This window comes from Athene cunicularia (genome assembly GCF_003259725.1).
Source record: "Athene cunicularia isolate RWA chromosome 1 unlocalized genomic scaffold, athCun1 chr1_part1, whole genome shotgun sequence".
Lineage (NCBI taxonomy): Eukaryota > Metazoa > Chordata > Aves > Strigiformes > Strigidae > Athene > Athene cunicularia.
In genome coordinates, this window is record NW_020799091.1 from 51,053,868 (window position 1) to 51,062,465 (window position 8,598).

The following is an 8,598-nucleotide window of genomic DNA, read 5'->3' on the forward strand; positions in this document are numbered from 1 at the left end:
TTTTTTTTTTTTTTTTTTTTTTTTTTTTTTTTTTTCCTGACATTCTTTTTTATAGTGATATTATATTCTTGAAAGGAGCATTTAGGGGATCCCAGTTATGAATCTTTTGGAAGAGGTAATATTTTTAAGCTTTCTTCATCTCTTCATCTCTAAAAGAAATTGTCTCCAAGTTAATTCTATTTCTGTGCTACAGAATAATTGCATTCATTTTCTTCCATCAGTTCCACTTTAGCTGAATGTTGCCTTTTATCTCTAAATTGTTATTGTTCTCAAAAGTGATTTTTTTTTTTCCTTCTAGAATTTGTCTCAGCATATATTATATGACTGCTAGCGAGATGATTTGGTATCCACCTCTTAAATGATCGCAGACCCATAACTCTTCCTAAGTTCCTACAGATCACCTCTGCTTTATTATGCTTAATTTCCAGACAGCTAAGGGATGTGCTTCTGTCAGGATGTCCTTAACATCCAATACATGTTACAGCTCTGGGTTGCCTGGCTAGGAGACTTTTTTCACAGTTCACTGCTGTTGGTGGCTGGTTTTTTGCTTTGTTTTGGCGGTTGGTTTAGTGTTTTGTTTTATTTTTCCCACAAATACTTTCAGCTGATCTCAAGTGGAGGCTCTGGAGGGTTCCCTACACTGGGAAATGCCTTAACTGAAGGTTGTTCTGAAATGTGTCTTTAATTGAGCTTGCCCTCTTTGCAGATCAGTTAGCACACTTCACAAGCACTCATCTATAGTGGTAGGATACTGAAAAAGTATCCTACAGTACTTTTGTAATATTCATTCCCCTTCAAGTGTAACACATGCTTGTTTTTCTACCATACCAATCTATTCTAAAATCTGCTGTGTGGAAAGTATTGAACTGATATCTGAACTCAGAAAAGCCTGTACTTACTTGTAGCAGTCTCTCTTTACCTTGTTTCTGAAAACGTCTGAAACTTATAAGCCACAGATTCATTCAAACTAAACAAAAAATAGGAAGGAAATTAGGAGCTTTATTGGTAATATAAACATTAAATTATCATGACATACTGAATCCAACATATATTTTTTCTTTAGCATTAATTTCTAAGGAATGAGGGGAAAATAATGAAGCATCATATATTTGAAATGAACTTTACTACAAATGAAAAAACCTAGAAATTTTATGGCACACACATCCTTTAAATCAGAAATGCCTTTCTTTTTGCTATTTGTATGCATGTTGGCATATTTATTTTATTTCCCATTTGGACATTCTAACGGAATGAGCTGAATCACTATCACAAAATGGTCACAACCCAACAAAATATATACAGCTACTTACTAGCTACTACAAAGAAAATTAACCCTATCCCAGCCATAACCAGTATAGTCATCACAAGGGCTCTCTGCTGACACACATTCACCATGTTATTCACGCAGATCCCATGGTTCTTTTCTGCAAAACTACTTTCTAGCCAAATAGCAGATTCCAGTTTAAATTTTCACATGGGATAATCATACGCCAGGATCAGGAGTTTTTATCTGACTTTGCTGAACTTCTCAGCAGTCCATTTCAATACTCTGGTGAGAAATCCCCATATGACAGCCCTGCCCTGCAGCATACTGACTACTTGCTGAGTTGAGCAAAGCTAATGGTAGGTCAGATTGCCCAGGGCCTTCTGACAGAAACTAGAATATGTCACACACAGTAAGGAAGGATTTCTGTTTGTTTTCTTTTATCTTTTAATGAGCTTAATACTTGAAAATACAGCTTGCAGGTCAGATAAGCCTTTAGAGGCTTGATCTCTAACCTTGTCTTAGTTCACACTTCTTCCAAATTTATTTTATCTGAATAGTTCTACTGTTTATTATGTATTTGCTAATCGAGACCAAAATATTTTTCAACAGATCCCTCTGGGGGAAGGTGAGGGAAGCCTGAGAATGAAATACCTCCCTCCTCTAGCTTCCAGAATTACAGGCTCTTCACAAAAACACTTCCATCTGTTAGAATATGTTATCCAACAAAAGCTCCTCATAAGCAGGATACTATGTAACTCATTTATTGCAGGAGGAAGGACTGAAGAAGGTGCAAAGCTTGACATTCAAGAAGCTCTTATCCATCTTCTAACTGGGAATCCAATTTGTTCTGTTTGTGCCTAACACTGCCTAGAACGTCCAAGTGAAAAACCATAAGCACTTTGAAGCTGCTGATTTGATTTCCCTTTGATTCAGGTCACACTGTAAAAGAGTCTACAGGCATTTTTCCCTCTCATTATTCATGTTTCATGTTGTTTAACTGTCTTAGTTGCATTTAGGTAAAAAATGTGGATCAAAGACAAAAAAAAAAAAAAAGTTAGGTATGAACCACATGTTAATACAGCTATAATTGATTTATTCACAGTATTAGACTTTACTCTTTCCCCCTCTTTAGCCAGTTTCTTTATTTCATCTTATGTTCCATGTCAGTGTCTCTTTTGCTACCTTTTCTACATAACTGTATTTTCTTCTCCATTTTTCTCATCCCCAAGTCTAAGTGTTGTATTAGTTACATGAATTTCTGTCATACATAAAACTCATAATCATAGTTTGTTCTTCCTAACTCAGTCTGTTCAATGTTTGAAAACATATAGCCGCCTGATTTGAAGCATTTTACAAGTTAGTAACAATCATTCATGGTCAAGTTAACAGAAAAATGTAGCTACTCTGAATTTCCATGAACTCACTCATCAAAGAGTGGTGATGCTGACAGAATCCTGATCTTCCATTATAGATTCCAGGTCCTCTGTTTCTTAACTGTCTTTTCAGTTCTTCTTGCACTTCTTTATAACATGCAGTGCAATTTTCTTAAGGTTATTTGTTGCCAGTATAATAATGATAATACAGGGAGATAACATCAGAGATTTTGCATGTTTTAGAAATATAGAAGTGCAATTCTGATAGAGGTGGATAACAGAGCTATGCCTGTGTGCACACCCACTGATTTTAGTAATTCCTGGGACGGTTCAGGATGTCACCAGCCAGTTACCTGCAGATAGGAGTTAATGGACTGTCTTGACACAGTGAATGGACTTGGAACTAGGAGACTGATTAGAACTTCTTACTGAGTGGTCCACTCATTGCTACAGCAGCCCTCCAGGGGATAATGGGATAATGTTGGGCAGCTCTAGAATTCCCCCCATGCAGTTCCTACTGTGCCCAGCCCAATTTGTGTGCATGAATATCTTGATTAATTTCCTAAATGGAGTGTCCCAAATAATCATAATTCTATATTCTATTTCAATCAATAAACAAAAGCTTCAGCTGTTAAAGATCTATCTGATTCCCAGCTTGTCCAAAGGAATGAAAAGCTTCTGTAACTACTGTTTCATATTCATAATTCTGTTCTTGATATCTGTGATATCCAGAAACATCTCAGCTAGTGATAATGTTTTGTTATCACTGTAAACCAAAATGTGTGGAGTTTAACTGAGCTTTAAACATTCAAGGTTAAAGCATTCTGATGTTCCTCCACTCATGACTTGTGTCTTTAACTCCATAAATATTTTTTTTCCATTATGTTAGAAAATATAGTGATATTACATTCCCATGGATTCTTTCTTTTTTCTTTTTTTTTTTAAACCATGACAAATATTTAATCTTCATAGTTAAAAGTCCCCTTATATTAAAAAAATATAAATATCTCAATTTGAAATTTATTCCTATCCCATTTGTTTTCCTTAAGATGTATGGTCACAAAAGACCACATATATCATGCATAAAATGAAGGAAATTCCTCCATAAAAGTTGGAAACTTTTTTTTTTTTTTTTTGTCTTCAGTCAAATTTTGCAGCTATTTGTTGTTGCAGACCTCCCATCATCTCTCTCCGGTATATATTTTAACTGTAATTTTTTTCTAGAAGGGGTGTTTAATAATGTGTATGATCATAATGTGTATATGATTTTACTGCTCTTTGTGACTGTATTATTCTTACACTACCAAGAATGAACACTTCCCACAAGGTATGACTGAGTTTTCCATCTTCTCTTTTTTACAGTATATTCTCTCTACCTGAGGGTACCGTGAATTTTTAAGCTATGATTAACCTCCATCGGAACAGATGTACTGTTTTTCAGTGACAGAAAAATTGTAATGATATTTCATCAGTCCCATGAGGAAATCTTGATCAAATTTCCCAAACCAGCCAAGCCTTCATATCCTGGGAGAGTGGATGTTTAGTACAGGGCTGGTTGTTCTTTCCATATTTTTTGTCCAGTTCATCAATAGATGGCAGCAAATAGCTCTTTTGCCTCTGATCTCCAGCCCAGAGGGTTACACACACTTCCAGTTCTTTATTTCCTTAGTGTTCTTTTTTATTTCTGCTTTCTTTCTAAAAAAAAGGTCATGTACATGACCATATAAGACAATGCAGTTACAGTATAGAACATATATAACTTAGGTAGTTAACTTCTTCGCCAGCTCCTTGATAGGGAACATTCATAAGGTTTCACTGGGAACTGTAAACAGTTTTTGCCACATCAAATTTAGTAAGGAAGCGTGTACATATCTACACAGAAATTCACTGAAATAATAGTTACAGATAGAAACATCCCACATTATTAAGGAGCCACAAAAATCAGTCCCTAAAATCTAGGATCCAATATACCCTTTCGATAATATTTTTCTTTCATTCCTCAGTTCAGGTTTTGGAAAAGATTTTGCTCCACTTAGACATTTCCAGTACTCTTTGTGCAGCTTGTCTTAGAAAAGCCCCTTGGGCCTATCAGTCTGAATAGAAAGGATGTGTAGTTATGTCTGAGGGAAAAAAATGCTTCCTAAAACTGCAGAAAATCTTGGCAGATTCCACTGCATGTACTCAAAAATATTTTTTCACTTCCTATAACTGTGTCCTGAAAAGATTTTTATCTCAAGCTTCGGCAGTTTTTCTCTCTCTCTCCTTTTTCTTTTTTTTTTTTTTTTTTTTTTTAAAAAAAACATAAAAAAATAAGAGAACAGAAATAAAAGTAGACTTCAAAATCCAAGACTCAAATGCGTCCCTGCCCCCAGTATTATATAGAGAAAGATTTTGCTCCAGTGGAATAATCTCTGACATTACAACTAGAAAAGATAATTAAAGCAAAAGGGGTGCGTTTAAGAAAGTAAAATCTTGTAGAAAAAAAAAAACCCTTTAGTTAAGGTTGACTATGATATTTCAAAACATCATATTTAAATAATATTGTGCCAATTAAAGTGAAAATATGTCCATCTTTAAATGAAAGCAGGTCTCACACTCAACTGATACAATAGTCCCTGAGAAAATACAAGAAAAACAAGATGAATCGGTAGAATATGTCAAGAAACTTTGCTGAGAATCTCCTTTGCAATCAGTTTGCTGATACTTGAGCTAACAACAGTTTATTTACCTCACACTGTGGTAAGAGTACTCCACATTGTATTGCCACGACGATGATATTGAGATATAAAAAGAAGATAGTAAAAAGACATTGATAGATAGCTAAAAATGTTTGGATGCAGTGTATGCTAGAAAATTAAAAGAAAAAGTAAAAAACACATTAAAATGTCATCTTTTGTGTCACCTCTATATAACAAAAGTAGTTAGTTGCTTTCTACTTGTCATGGGCCAGACTTATCCCCAATAAAAAAGGACAGATGGAAGAAATACTAAGTGTCCATGTCAGATCTCATCTCGTTTGAGGACTTCTCTTACTAGCTTAATATATCCCCGTAAAGTGAAAATTATATGAATCATACTTTTTTTTTTTTCCCCCGAGGCAGGTAATTTTTTTTTTTTTTAATACATTTTTTTCTGTTCAGCTTGGATGGTTCTGGAAAAAAGAGGCATGATTTGACCCCAAAGAAAGGTAGTTATAATGTAAGAAGTGAAGAAAAAAAAAAAAAAATTACATTGCACCATCTAAAATAATCTTCAAATGATAGATGTTGAAAGTGCATTTAAACAATTACCAGTATGAGATGAATTTAATGCATGTTGTGTAATTCATTAAGTCTGGCAGTGCTCAGTTACTTATTTAAGCCAATAAAGTTACTGAGATTTGGAAAGGAAAATAAGAGTTTGTTTTAATTTATTCAAGATGTCCTTAATTTGTTATTAAAGTTTTAATTTATAAATATTGCAATTTTTATAAAATTAATTTTCTACACTAGTAATTTTCACTTTTGAGATTTAACATGTCATATGTGAAGTGAATTATAAAAGGTCACGTTACTTCTGCATCTTGAGCCTATATTGTGATGGGATTGAAAGCACTGTTCAAGGTTCAAGCCACTAGAGTTTCTGCCCTCACTACATTACCTGCAACAGAACAAGGATGTTGCCATCATAAACAAGCACTCTTGTATTAAATCTGTGAGGTTGAATTGCCAGTGACCAGTCCATCACTTCCTGGTACGTTCTATTTTCTGTTTTCTTAAATTGTCACGGTTTAATTAGTTTTGTAGAAAATATTATGTAAAACTGCATCACTGGGATATTATTAGGCAAACAAATGTATTTCATTGTTGCAAAGTTCAAGGATAGCCAACATAGATGTTATATAAGCATGAAACATCTTTGATTTAATATTTCTGTGTAGCGCTATCCCTCATGAAAATGATAGAACTTAGTGTCTGATCACAGGATGCTTTATTCTTTTTTTTTTTTTTTCCCTCTTAAGAAAGAACATGGTTTTATTTGGGGTTCAGCTGTATAATTAACATGATATTGTAAAATGCTTATAATATGTGGAAAGTCAGAAATTAAGATCTAGTGTAAAGTAGACATAATAATATAGCTATATTATATATATATTATATATATATAGTAATATAGCTTAGCTAGAACATTCAGTAGAAGTTGTTAATTTCATTTTTTATATTGGCAGTCAATGAACCCTGAATTTATTTTCAGCTGAGTTACGTTGTTACATTTTAAAATAAAACCACGGAAGAAATATAGGCTCTACTATGCTTAAATTCTCTCTGTGATTCAGGAAGGGAAATGTAAATATTGCTTTATGAGAACTTTATGCTTACTCATGTTTGGGCTTCATGCCTCAGTATGATATAAAATAATTTCATTTGTGTTATTTGATCACAGCCTCAGCATGAAGGACTATAAAGCAATGAACTCTGTTTCCCTGGGTTCACCTGTATTACTAAGCTACTGCTTAGTGATATACTGTGGAGAGTTCTGTTTCTGGTTAACTAAACTAGTTAACATCCATTTTTGAAGCTACAACACCTGCAGATGTTCTCCCATACAACACTGTGACATCTGAGATGTCACAGCTCCGTCAGGAGCAGGGATGGTCTCTCTCTCACAGGACAAGGGTTGTGGCTTGCTGGAGGTAGCTTGAACCCCCCCATTTGGACCCCTTTGGAGCCATTCCCTCCCCTCCTCTGCAGTCACAGGACTCTTGCCCATGACTCTCTTGTTTCTAAATGTAGGACAAGAGAAAAGACAAGTAACAAGTAACAAGGGAACAAAGCAGAGAACACAAGGAGATGAGACTGGGTGTGACAAAAGGGAACAAAGGAAGGGGCATAGCTGAACAGAACAGAGGCAGTAGCAGAAACATCACAACATGAGAAGGTCTAAGAAGGCAGGTTGTAGTAAAACCAGGAAATCCCCTTAAACAAGCATCCTGTTGCATCCTCAGCTAGATGAACTATTTGGTCATTGAGACTGAAAATGGCCATTCAATTGACTCTTTTAAATATTGTGATTACATGGTCATACCAGTAGTAATGACTTTGAATTCTGTTACTTTGTTTTCAGAAATGCATCCTTTGTGCATGTATTTATCTTTCCCTTCTGAAACCAATTTCCCTCTTTAAATAATTTGTTCTATTCACGGAGGCTTCATCATTACTTTTTGTGTTACCATGAGTCAGGATTATATCTTCATCACAGATCACTGTCTGGGAAACTAATAAAAAAATTAACTGTGCAGCATGATGCTAGTTGAAGGTGGCCCACTTCCAAGAACACCATAAGCTTTAGCAGATGTTGGCCAGACTGCACTAAATATGTGTCTGCAATTTTAGGAATCTCAGGGCTCTTCAGCCAATGACCATAGACTTCTGGTTTCAGATTTCTGGGTTGTTTTCGTTTGGGGTTTTTGTTGTTTTATTTTTTTTTTTTTTCAGATGAACCCTGAGACTCATGTGAATGGCAGAGAGAATATGCAAACCCACTGCAATAAGCAGGAATTCAAACTCATTGTGAACAATTGGTACAGCGTTAGAAAGCAGCAAGGGCCAGCTTCACCCTAATGGATGGGGAGTTGAGTTGTAATAACATGCCATCAGGGCAGGGGCCTTGACAGTCAGGGCCCTGTCCTATAGTAGCCAAGCAGGGGCTGCTGGGTAGCAGCCAGCTTCACCCAAGCATCCAGATCATCAGGTAAATTCATAATGATAAGACAGATGTCAGGTCAAGCCACAAAGTCAGTCAGCTCAAGGTCAGAATCACATCTGATAAAAGTAACTAGGGTCAGACAATCCCCTGATTAGAGAGCAGGTCCATGGTGACAAGACAAGTATGAAATCCAAAAGTATTAAGGCATTGTAACATCTTTAATGTGAGGAGGGGATGAGAAAACTGAGATTATTTAGCCTGGAAAATGGAAGG

At 35.4% G+C, this 8,598-nt stretch overlaps 1 long non-coding RNA gene across 1 annotated transcript in view; it reads left to right on the top strand.

Moving 5' to 3' along the window:
- Positions 1-8,598, top strand: part of LOC113475896 — a 21,830-nt gene that overhangs the window by 11,942 nt on the left and 1,290 nt on the right. Inside the window, exons 3-4 of the long non-coding RNA XR_003397635.1 lie at positions 5,781-5,827; positions 6,184-6,372. This is a non-coding gene — a long non-coding RNA (uncharacterized LOC113475896). The remainder of the gene's footprint in view (positions 1-5,780; positions 5,828-6,183; positions 6,373-8,598) is intronic.